We start from the raw sequence: 11277 nt of genomic DNA, 5'->3' as shown, positions 1-11277 counted from the left end.
AATTAGTAAAAGTCAGCCAATGAATGTTCCTAGAATTAGTCAGGGTGTTTTTATGGAGGGACATCCATGCAAGCTTCTTGGGAGTGCGAGAACATCTATGCAAGTGGTTATCTGGAGAGCAAGGACCAGTGAAAAGATGGAGAGCCAGGCTCAGGTTGCCATGTGGAAGCCACTCCTCAAACATTGTGCATGACTGAGCCGATTCATTTTCCCATGCTGTGACGCAGGAACATGAAGCTACGCTCATAACCGTGGCCTACTGATTACTTTCAATGACCAAGACACACTGACTCTATATACAGAAGGCCGACAAGTTCAATTAACTCCAAATGTACTGTAAACACACCACTAGGCTAACACGACAGGCAAATAAATTGATGTTAAATTGCAAGGTCTTGCTTCTCCCTTGATGGGGAGCAGGGCCTACAGAAGCTTACAGCTGAGGTCAGATGTTATTAGGATTTGAAAGACATCCAAATCTGTCCCAACAAAAGAACCTAGCCCACAAAATGTATGTGTGTGTAAAAGTCATATGTATGTAATGTTTAATGCTGTTTAGTAGAAGCAGCAAGAAGATGAATACAATTTAACATCTTATTTTTTACTGTGTACACTGATTATATTAATGCAAGCAGTACCTTGTGATCTCTGTGTTTTTGCAGGCAGTTGCACAGGGGAAATCCATGGTTTGCGTTGCAGCCCTTTCCCAGCACAAGCACAAAAATGATTACGGCTTACACAAACCGTGTAAACAGACTGTGCAAGGAACTTTCGTTTTACATTTCTGATACAAAAGGAAGATACACAACTGAAGAAAAAGTCAATCCTATCCTATGTGCTGTGATATGGTTTTCAGAGTACTGATATATTTGCATAATTGGATGCCAATTCTTTCATGATCCCCAGTAATGCAAAATAAGTATTTTCAAGGCTTTTAATCTGATTATTATCGACAAGCATCACTATATTACTATTTTACTTTAAAGGTTTTAATCAAACATACCTAACCCTAAATATGAACCTTCAGTGCATAAACTGTCCCAAGCTGTTTGGACATGAATGTACATCAAATCATGCAGCTTGCTGAGAAGAGGTGTGATATCATTTTTCTAAGTGATTGGACTTTTTTTACAAAGCCATAAGTTTCAAATCTCACACAATACCTCAGAAATGTGCTTAACAAACAGAAAACACTAAGTTGCCAGGGACTTATGTAGCAACTACATAAGTCCCTGGCAACCGCTCAGAATACCTTAATTACTGCATGTGCTAAAAACAAGAAAAACACCTTAGTAACTGCATAGCAACATCCTAACAGCTTTAGAGCAATATGCTACAAAAACCCTACATAAAACACCTTAGTAACCACATAGCAACACCCTGACAACAGCCCACAATACACCGAGCAAATGCATAGTAAAATGCATAGCAACACCCTGGCAACCACCCAAAAGACCCTATGCAGTAAGCACCACATTTTTTAATTTTTTTGAAAACACGGGAATAGTTCATTCAAAAATGAAACAGGTTTGGAACATTTTCACTTCATTTTTAGGTGAACTATCCCTTTAAAGGGGTCATATGATGTTGCTAAAAAAGAACATTATTTTGTGTATTTGGTCACATCTGAATATTTGGGTTGAACTGTTCTGGAACAGTGTTGTAAATACAACTTAACCACTGATTTCTAGTCGTGTCCTCTTTTGGAAGGCCAAACAAAGTAGTTTCGCTTTCACAACGAAACACACAGCGTCTCCATGCCATGGCGGCGGCGGCAGCAACAATACTACAGCGAGAATCAAGGTTACGCCTTCTTTCTTTGCGTGAACATTTGGGAGGTGTTATGCAAATCTTCCCACACAGTGATGTAGACATGTGGGGGCGTGTTTAAACGAGGCGTTTTAGGAGGGCGTAGACGAGTCTTAACTTTTATAAAGAATATCTCTTTGGGTTTGAGACTTTAGTCTTTGCAACTTTAGGGATCTTATCTATTCACAAACAGCTTGAAACACTCCAAAGAGAAAGGAAAACTTGAAATCGCATCATATGACCCCTTTAAAATGTAGTATTTGTTTCCTCATCTTTCTAACCAGGAGAAATGAAAGTAAACTTGACTGTGACTTCACCATGTCACAAGACTTACTGAACAGATCTCAAATAATCTCTCGACCACAATCAAAACAAACAAAGCTACCTCAAACATAAACTAGCTGTTTAATTGAAGAGCCAAGCCAAGAGTCTATCAAAATACAAACAGACGATAAGGAAAGTGTGCTTTGTATCACCTCCATTGTTGGAATCGCATGGAAGGAGGCCAACAGAGATAAACAAGCACACAGTCATTACCGTAAATGACTGTTTTTACTTTATTCACTGAAGGAAGTGTTATTCCAAAAGTTCATTTAGGGAAAACCACGATTCATTAAACATGCAAATAAAGTGGCATCTGAAATGGTCACTCCTTGCGACAAGATTCACAATCTTGTCTTGGTATTAAAGTGATCTGGTCCTAAAACAACAGTAAGCTGTATTGCTAACAGCATGATGTCATGGTCATTTGAGAGAACAGGAAGTAAATTTACCAGTTGTCAATTGCAGTCCATGTTGACTCTCATAGAGTGCAAATACAGCCAGATGTGACTGACAGTGATGTCGAACACAATAAACACTGCTCTCACGGATAACCGATAGCTAATAACCGGCTTAAGATGAAAATATGTCCACACAATATGTCCATTTATTAATGAGGTGGACAAGTGACAAGCTAATCGTTTTGTTTTCATAAAACAGAGGTGTTGCTATGCATTAAATCATCATGTAGACATCATGTTTGGTGCTAAAACTGTTCAATATCCACGTCAGAACCGCATGCTAGTCAGCTTTACTACAAGTTTCTCCTGTCAAGGCTCAGATAAGACTCACATTTTCCTGTTGTTAGCATTAGCTCACACACTACGCACGTTTTCTTTTCTTTCTGGGAAAAGACAAAGCCGAAGCTTTAAAGGTACTGACATAATGGTGATCATTCTGTCCTGTGCTGTTGTAACTGGGACTTTAGTAACAAGCATAGAAACATGCAATTGTTCTGGATGTTCTTGTGGTGTTCATCTCATCTCCTGACTTTAAACTCATTGATATTAGCGTGACTAGCCAGACAGAACATTCCGGCCAGGTATGCCATCTCCGAGGAGAGGACAATTCAATACCTGGCTCCCTAATCAGGCACTTAGAGTTATCTAACGCTGTGCTTGGCACAAAGACATTACAACATGTTTGCTTTAGCTGGTGAAGCTAGTTGACTATCTTAGCGAGTATAAACTTACGTAACTCGTGTCACACTGTTTGTTCTACAGATATTGTTGATGCATTACATTATACAGTTTTTTGAGGAGAAATGTTGTTAGCAACACCCTAGCAACTGCATAACACCTTAGCAACCACATAGCCTCTTTTGATGTCATTTAGCATGAATGATTAGCTACTTAATTCTTTGTTCATCTAAAACAAAACTCAGAATATAAAGTACCTTGTATGACGTTTAATTGGTTAATTAGAATAATATTCCTCTTTTCCAGGAACATAGATTCACCTGCGTAACCAAGCAACAGCTCGCTCGCTGGACACCAAAGAGGATCCGCCTTCCTGTCCAGAAAAGACGACAACTTGACATGAATTCATATAAATACAGCATCTTCTGCAAAGCTCTGGAAAGATCTGAATGACACAATGCAACACTACGGGTTCTTCAAACATTTCTGCTGAAACACTAAACACTTTCTGTGCATATGACAAATGTGCTCAAAATCCCTCCTATTTTCATTTATTTATTACCTTATATCAATTGCATTATAACAGCCTTATCGAAAGTATATATATGATTAAAGGCATAATATAATATAATATAATATAATATAATATAATATAATATAATATAATAATGGGCTATAATATAAAAAGTTATTAATGTGGTAAAGTTAATATACATTTCTAAAATTAGTTAAAAATATATAATTTGACTTAATTTGACTAAATATATCCTTATGCCTTATAATATAATATAATATAATTATTAATATTAATTAATTAAAAATAATTAATTTAGTATGAATAAATCAACCTGACTACATTAACAAAAGGGTCAGATCAGGTATGAATAATGAAAACTTCATTATTTCAAAAGTGTTACTTCCATGCCATGAAAAGTAATGGGAATTAATAAAATCTTAAAATCTTTATGGCCAATATACATTTTTCTATTTATGCTCAGTTGTAAAATATTTCTTCAGCTACAAATGACTCTTTGTAAGTGCAATCTCTACAAAAAGATTTTTAAATCCTTAAAGGTCCCATATTGTACACCTTTCTGGAGTTTTATTTTAGGTTTTGATGTCCTTAAGAATATATATTTGCGGTATAAGTACCAAAAACCATCTCAATATATTTTTACAGCTCCTCTCTCAGGAGCTCTGCTGAGAACAGGTCGATTTTGGCCTGTCTAATTAATATTCATGAGCCTCTCTTCTGATTGGCCAGTTGTTTTCTGAGTGACGCACGGCCAGGCCAACCACAGGTAACTAGGATCAGCCGACGTCACAGCGCTAGCTGGAGGCAGCAAAACAAAGGGGAAACTGGAGGCGGCCCATTCAAACCAGCGCAGATTCGGCTACATAAGGAGCTTAAAATATCATCTTCTTATGATGTTGGGTGCCAGAATCGACGTAATACAGCCTCAAATTAGAAATTTGATCGCATATCTGCTACCACTGCCAGACAAAAAACCGAATTTTACGCCTTTCTGGAGTTTTATTTTAGGTTTTGATGTCCTTAAGAATATATATTTGCGGTATAAGTACCAAAAACCATCTCAATATATTTTTACAGCTCCTCTCTCAGGAGCTCTGCTGAGAACAGGTCGATTTTGGCCTGTCTAATTAATATTCATGAGCCTCTCTTCTGATTGGCCTGTTGTTTTCTGAGTGACGCACGGCCAGGCCAACCACAGGTAACTAGGGTCAGCCGATGTCACAGCTCTAGCTGGAGGCAGCAAAACAAAGGGGAAACTGGAGGCGTCCCATTCAAACCAGCGCAGATTCGGCTACGTAAGGAGCTTAAAATATCATCTTGTTGTGATGTTGGGTGCCAGAATCGACTTAATACAGCCTCAAATTAGAAATTTGATCGCATATCTGCTGCCACTGCCAGACAAAAAAAAACAACGACAGCTGTGGTGGATTGGACAGAAACGATCGTCAAAAATGCTCACGTTTGCAGTGCACATTTCTTATCAGAAAAGGTTCAATAAAGTAGTCTTTTGTTGTTATGGGCGTGTCTACAGATTTCTTGCCATATGTCTATGTTTCTTGCATCTCACGACTATGATGTGTATGAAATAATGTCTGTGTGCATGTGTGTAAAACAACAAACTGATGATTTATATATAATCATTTGTAATTGTATATACATTGTTGTGATTAATTGTGGCTGGAACAATAATGTAGCTGTAAAAATAGTTGCCTGCTGAAATTGAAATGTATATACATCTTCATCATGACTAGATAGACACAGTGAGTTTGTCTTTACTATACACGTTAGATGTGATCCACCTCATAGTAACAATCCTGTCAGATCATCCATCCTTTGAGTGAGAGTGTAACGTTACAGGTCGGCCGATCTGGTTTAGTGGTTAAAATTAACCTTTTCACATGTTTCCGTGTTGTCCTTGCTCAGCAATGGCATGGATGGACGCGATGTTGTCTGGGGGTTTGGCAAAAGGAGAGTGGGACGGTGGGCGGTGCTCGGGGTGGTGATTGAAGGCGGTGACCGTGTAGTTCTGACGTCAACTTTTTAAAAAGTGAAAAAACCCAGGATATTTCAGTTTTGACAATATGGGACCTTTAAATGGCTGGAAAAGCCCTGGAAAAATCATGGCACACTTTTCACAGCAGTTTCGATATGGAAGGCAATCCAACACGTAGCAATCAGCCGCCAACAGGCAGTGGGAACCACCTGTAAATCCCCATTTGTAACACAACCGTGTCAGCTGAATCAACATGGAATACAAAGATGGCCGCTATATCTGCTCCCACACAGGTTCTATTGCAATGGCCTGTTAAGCCATAAACATTGTTCAGATCTATGTGCAACAGGGACGGTGGGTGCAACACAGCAAATGCTGAAGGAAACCCAGACTGAGAAAACCCATTGCACCAAGCTCCCTGAACAATAAACACAATAGCATGGTGGTCTTTCCCTTTCATGTGTGCACTAGAAGGGGGTTACACATACGTCACTAACAGAAAACACAAGAGGGGGCTTTTCACAGGAGCGTCATAATGAATTGCTGAAAAGACTCAAAACCATTGTGGTGTATGTATGTTCAAGTAAAGGACAAAGTGCAGTGAACCAGTTGTTTTCGCAAAATAAACCCCGACAGGGGGATCAAGACCACCTAAATGGTTTTGCGTCACCTTTTAAAGGGATTTATTGCAGTTCATTTTTCTTCCAAATTATGGTTTTGTTAAATATGCAGTCATTACAAAGACTAAACAGACATGTTAAGATGTAGAAAGTAGATGAATTTGGGGAAGTCGTGGTCTAATGGTTAGAGAGTCGGACTCATAACCCAAAGGTGAGTGAGTGAACAGCGCTCTCTCCACCTTCAATACCACGACTGAGGTGCCCTTGAGCAAGGCACCGAACCCCCAACTGCTCCCCGGGCGCCGCAGCAAAAATGGCTGCCCACTGCACCGTGTGTGTGTTCACGGTGTGTGTGTGTGTTCACTGCTGTGTGTGTGCACTTAGGATGGGATAAATGCAGAGCACTAATTCTGAGTATGGGTCACCATACTTGGCCACACACATCGCTTCACATTTGTTTTTCGTCTGAACAGATTTGGAGAAATTTAGCATTACATCACTTGCTCATCAATGGATCCTCTTCAGTGAATGGGTGCCGTCAGAATGAGAGTCCAAACAGCTGATAAAAACAACACAATACTCCACATGACTCCAGTCCATCAGTTAACATCTTGTGAAGTGAAAAGCTGCGTGTTGAAAAAGTAATCTTGTCTGAATCAGGAGAGAAATATGCACAGAGCAAGCACTGTTTACAAGGCAGTCTAAAACAGTTATGAATATAACAAATATGTTAGTGGATTTTGATGTGAGAGGACAACAGGGGACGGACATTTTCACTGGAGGAAACCTTATCATGGATTAAGGACCCATATTTTGGCCAAAAGCAATGGTTTAAAGTTAAAACTCCTTAACGATGGGTTTGTTTTTTTACAAACACACAGCTTTTCACTTCACAAAATGTTAATTGATTGACCTGAGTCATGTGGATTACTTGTGGATTATTGTGATGGTTTTTATCAGTTGTTTGGACTCTCATTCTAACGGCACCCATTCATTGCAGAGTATCCATTGATGATCAAGTATAATGCTACATTTCTCCAAATCTGTTCTAAGAAACTCATCTACATCTGGGATGGCCCGAGGGTGAGAACCTTTTTCGAAAATTTCCATTTTTGGTGAATTATTACTTTAAGACAATGCCTCAAAACTTACAAATATTAGGGAATTTTCAAAAGTCCCTGGGGAAAAAAAAATCACAGAAAATAATTAAAATATATAAATTTGAAAAAGTCATATTTAGTAACTCTAAACCTTCAAAGGTCAAAAAGATAATTATACAAGGAACTGTATTAAATTATTTTTTGTTTGTTTTTATCTGAGATTAAAATGCACTATACAGTATATGGTAGTGTTGTAAATTTTCAGTTGAGCTGTAAATTATTATACATTTAAAACCTTTACTTTTAACATTTAACCTTTAAAACTAATGGCAGACAAAATGTTTTAATATTTGTCTTAGTTTGCATTTTCATTGCACATTTCTCAGTCCTTTATAGCACTCATCCCAAGAGCCTAAGAGCTTTTAGCTTAATATTTAACCACAGATATCACTGACTTAAAATAGCAACAGATGCTCCTAATGATACATCAGCACTGCTGAAAGCAATGCATATCACTCCAGAATATAAGTTTATGGTCCTGTCTGCTTTCTCTAAAAACAACCAGCCAGACTATTAATAAATCGACTGCTGAGGTAACAACTGTACTTTGGGCCTCTTAGCTAAGTGGAAATACAAGCAAAGAGACATTAATAAATTAAATTAACTCTTGATAGCCAATGCAGAGACACATTCAGTGGATGTATTTAGTAAATAATGTGATCAAACCAATGTTTTTGCCTGTCACAAACACTGGTTTCAAATAGAGAAATTACGCATAAAATAAGCGGCTGGATAATGAAATCTACTTTGACTGATGCCAAAGCAGATGTGCTCGGCCAGGCTGATTGCTCAAAAATCAAATGCATAATTTAATTTGAGAACATAATAACAATACTACTGAACAATAATCAGAAAATGCTCTACACTGTAGAACGCGGACAGAAAAGAACAGTTAATTCATCTGGAAGGCCAAACAAATAGCAGTGATTGCTGTTGACAGTGTCTAACTGTGCAGAGCTCGACGTGGCAAGACGTTGGGCCTAACCATGCTGAAAGGAGTTGCCTGGCAACCGTCACCTCTTTCTCTCTTTTCCCCATAGAGTAAACCTGGACTTTCTGGAAAATCGTGAATAAGGTAAAACCACCATCTCTATATACAGTAGAGGACTTGTGCAGTTGTCACAGTCAGGGATGATTCAGGGTGTCATTTCTTGCACCGTGGCAGTAAGAAAATAAGTTATAGCAAATCTGTGGTGCTGCTATTCAATGATTTTACATGCATTTCCAGTAGTTATTTATGGTACTTAATGAATTATAATTATACAATTTTACTAACATGTGTCGACGTGATTAGACTTAGATTTTTGCCTGGCAGACAATAAAACAGACAAGAAAAGTCACAAAAACATACACTGAAAGAGGCACCCGAACTACACCTAGCAACCACACGAAACCGCCATGCAACTACACAGAAACATCACTAGCAACCACCTAGAACACCCTAGCAACTACATAGCAACACCCTGGAAACCACTCACAACATCCTAGCATTGAATGTTTTACACAGGCAAACAAAGTTTATTCAGAATATGAAAAAATCTAGTTTAGAACTGCATTTTTTTATCATTTTAAATAATAACTTAATGCATTTTATTGTGTTTTTTAAGCAAACAATCCAAAAATATATGCAACAATTAATTATGTATAGAGTTAATTGATTAATTAATTGCCCTCTAAACATGACTCTTATTAGATTATTCTTAATTAAATGATTCAAACAGTCATCCATGACCATCTGTCAAGCATGTTATGAATATTCTCATGGTTATTGATATGTACGCTCTTCATGTATATGTTAAGAGGCCTGACTTCCCTCTTTCATTCATTTCTACTAATATCTCTCTTTCTGCATATTGATATCATTAATAAGAGCGCACATAACCCAGAGCAGGCTGTACACGGTTTTGTTTTCAAGTATTCCTGCACATGCATAAACGTGACAGTTCTGCCAGTGAAGCACATACCCATGTGCTTCAGGGTGTTATGTGATCAAAGTGCTTTTGCACAGGAAACAGCGCTTTATATTCGTCCCTCTTTCATTCATTTCTACTAATATCTCTCTTTCTGCATATTGATATCATTAATAAGAGTGCACATAACCCAGAGCAGGCTGTACACGGTTTTGTTTTCAAGTATTCCTGCACATGCATAAACGCGACAGTTCTGCCAGCGAAGCACATGACAAACCCATGTGCTTCAGGGTGTTATGTGATCAAAGTGCTTTTGCACAGGAAACAGCGCTTTATATTCACACTAAAGTTAAATGATCAGAGACGGCTGAGTTTGACAAAAACAGTTATTATTCCCGGGTCTCTTATGCGATGTATTCTGTGACTGGTAACTAATGACTGAGGCAATTCTATGCTATTTTTAATGGAGTTTGCCATTTTGAAGTGCAAACTGCATGAGAGGATGAATTCCACTATCGTTCGACCCAAAACCAGACTGTTTCATCAGTATACTCAGAAATCAGTCTTTCATATCGATCTGGAATCAGAAGTGGTTAAGATCAAGAGTTAAGTGGAATTAACTAGTTCTAGATCTGTGGAAAATCATAACCTTCCTTCTGCTCATGCTAAATGCTTGCCTAGGTGGCAAGCCTTGGCCTAGGCAGCAAGTCCGTTTGAAGGGGGGGGGGATGAGAATGAGCCATCTCTGTCTCAAGTTACTCCGGGTATTTATAATCCCTGCAAAGGTCAGCAGGAAACAACAGGCTTAGAGGAAATCAGAGAAGGGGAGTTCTTTTGCAATCAGTGCTGACTTGTTATTATTTACCTCCTCCAATGAAAGATCAGTGAATGGTAAGCCCCACCATTTAGATATTACTTAAGTCTCACAGGTGCTGCTACTGTAATCCCCAATAACACCCACCCCACTAACTTTTAATCCCAAAAATATGCCTCTGTGAGGGGAAAAATGGAAGCCATTGATTAACTTTACCAGTTATATCTTGCCTAAGGTAATAGTTAAAACAGCAGCCTCATTTTCTGACTGATACAAATATGTTTTTTTCTGCCACAAGAGCAATTGTTCAGTGTTTTCTCCATCATTTTTATCAATTTGTATATTGTATTTAAAAATCTTGTTACATGTAAATAGCTATGTGTCAGAGTGTAGTGGCAATCAAGCCGCTCAAGACGAGACAAGGGAAAAACGGAGGCCATTACTGAAGCTTTTAAGACCACCGTGCTTTGATTCAGTCACAGCTGTTCTCATCATGAATAAAAGATTATTTGTTGACTGAATCCCTAAAATTATGCTTCCCGTCGAGAACAAAAGACCACAAGACTGATATAGTTTTTGTCATTTAATAAAAAAAAAAAAGAAATCTTTGGCATATAAACAGATTTGGCAATAAATAACACTTTACATAATACATACAAATACATGCATGCACACACTCCCACACAATAAATTAAGCAATTTGGATCAGTTGGATTTATAATGTGACAATGCTAGTAAGAGGAAGATCACAGTTGCCCAGAATATAGTCTCTTTTCATGGTGGACATCTTGTTAACGACTTTGAATCGAAGCAACCTCTGGCAGAGATCATCCTCCGGTATACTGTCAAAGAAAAAGTCCTCATTAAAGATCGGATTGCGGCTCTTCCTAATGACCGTGCTGCACTGTTTCTGGAATTTTCCGGGACAACAGGCTTAGAGGAAATCAGAGAAGGGGAGTTCTTTTGCAATCAGTGC

Source organism: Sinocyclocheilus rhinocerous, unplaced genomic scaffold (genome assembly GCF_001515625.1).
Source record: "Sinocyclocheilus rhinocerous isolate Xijiao unplaced genomic scaffold, SAMN03320098_v1.1 scaffold675, whole genome shotgun sequence".
In the NCBI taxonomy this organism is placed as follows: Eukaryota; Metazoa; Chordata; class Actinopteri; order Cypriniformes; family Cyprinidae; genus Sinocyclocheilus; species Sinocyclocheilus rhinocerous.
Note: the sequence above shows the minus strand (reverse complement) of the source record.